Source organism: Ailuropoda melanoleuca, unplaced genomic scaffold (genome assembly GCF_002007445.2).
Source record: "Ailuropoda melanoleuca isolate Jingjing unplaced genomic scaffold, ASM200744v2 unplaced-scaffold72470, whole genome shotgun sequence".
Lineage (NCBI taxonomy): Eukaryota > Metazoa > Chordata > Mammalia > Carnivora > Ursidae > Ailuropoda > Ailuropoda melanoleuca.
This window is the reverse complement of record NW_023247693.1, coordinates 1-1,867: the sequence shown is the minus strand read 5'-3', so window position 1 is coordinate 1,867 and position 1,867 is coordinate 1. Positions and strand designations below refer to the sequence as shown.

Sequence of the window (1,867 nt, the reverse complement as noted above, 5' to 3'; positions counted from 1 at the left end):
GATTTATCCAGATATTGTGAAAGAGACTGACCTCTACATTCTCAATAGTTCCTTAAAGATTTCCCTTCCTTTGACTTGGTCAAGATTATATATTCTTTAAGCAATTTTATAGAAAAGCACACTGTTGAGATGTTTCCTGAGCCCTTATATATCTGGGAATGTCATTTTGTATCTCCGCTTTTAACAGTCAAGTTTTTTTCCTTGTTTCTGGCTTTTTATCTTGATGAACAATTGCGTTCTGCAATCACATTAATTTTGAACCTTTTGTCTGTAAGATTGTCATTTCCATCTGAATGCTTTTTGCATTTATTTCCTAGTGTTCTGAAAAATGTCACCAATAGGTATTCCTAAAAGGGGGGTGGGAAATATTGAGTTACATATGCAATGCTAAATATGTTTCATGATTGTAGGTCTTCTAATTGTGCACAGTGCACCTTCAAAGCTTATGTGGCATTTCCCAAACATACTGAACAGCAGAGCCCTTTTGAGTTCATGGAATTGTGAGTATGGGCTCTTCATTCCTACCATATGCCAGCATTTCCCTGCAAGAGCACTCACCTGCCGTCTGTTAGAAGGATCCTATAGAAAGCATTCCTGTCTGTTAGAAGGAATCCTATAGAAAACATTCCTTCTGCACCATGGAAGCTAGTATCCTGGATGTCTGGTAAGAGTGATACCATCACAGACAAGGTGATTTACTCACAGCTGCTAGGCAGTATTTGCAATGGATGGTCAGCTATAAACTTGACCCTGTGTGTCCATGGGGATTTCTGAGGTTGGCTGCCTCAGAGATGCTTCCCATTCTGGAGCAGATGCAGAGTGGCATAAAAGACCTGAAGTTGCATATTGGCTGCAGCACAAACCTTTCTCACAAAGATGAGACTTCATATTTTTGGGCAGTGGCTGCCCAGTTTGATAATGTCTGGCAAATTGGTTAACCACTTGATAACCTTTGGAAAAATATTTCATCAGCATAGAAGGAACCTCAGCAAAATCAATAGGTCATCTGGTCCACTGACATGTTGTTAATGAGTGTATCTTAGCACAGAATGTATGGTATGCCCCATTTCAGGGGGAAGCTTTTCCATCATTCCAAGAGTTAATAAAGTTGGTGAATTCCCTGAGGAATGGGGAAGATACAGTTTAAGAAATGCAATGGAGTTAACAGTCTCTTTCTTCCAGTCTACCTCCACAGATTGTAAAATGACAATCCTGATGTGGTTTGTCTGTTTGCAGTAAATGCACCCAGCAGTCCTTTGGATTCGTGAACCACAGCCAATATTCTAAAATCTTCACAACACACCTCATTTTCCAGGCAGCTCTGCAGACAATGAAATCCCCAACAATTAGTTAAAAAAAAATTTAGACCTTCTTCCATTCAGGCTTTCAGGGAGAAACATGTCAATATACACTGGGCTCAATATTCTACCTCTCTGCGTGAATCATACCACTGGATAGAGGGGGATCCCAAGGCATTCATTTGGAATTTTGAAGATTTCCTTTCACTTTTTGCCTCGTATCTCCTAAAAATCTCTTATAGTTCTGCCAGATAATTTGTCAAATAGTTTCTCAAGGAATTACATGACAGTCTGAATTTTTAGCTAGTGTTCTCTGGGGAGTCCTGTGAGAAAACATCCCATTAACTTTCTCATATGTTTTCTGCTGCTGAGCAGCTTTTCTGGACATTTCAATTGGCCAGCATTGGGAAAAAGAAAAATTGTGCAAGCAGCTCCTTACATAAAACTTCTAGTGCTTCTGCATGTAGACCATCAATTATTACAGGATCTCTATCAAAAATAAAGTTTTGGTGGCGCCTGGGTAGCACAACGGTTAGGCATCTGCCTTCGGCTCAGGGCGTGATCCCGGC

General features: G+C 40.2%; 1 pseudogene; it reads right to left on the bottom strand.

The window, feature by feature from the left end:
• Positions 1 to 613: 613 nt before the first annotated feature.
• On the bottom strand, positions 614 to 1,787 carry LOC100464371 (annotated as a pseudogene).
• Positions 1,788 to 1,867: the final 80 nt, after the last annotated feature.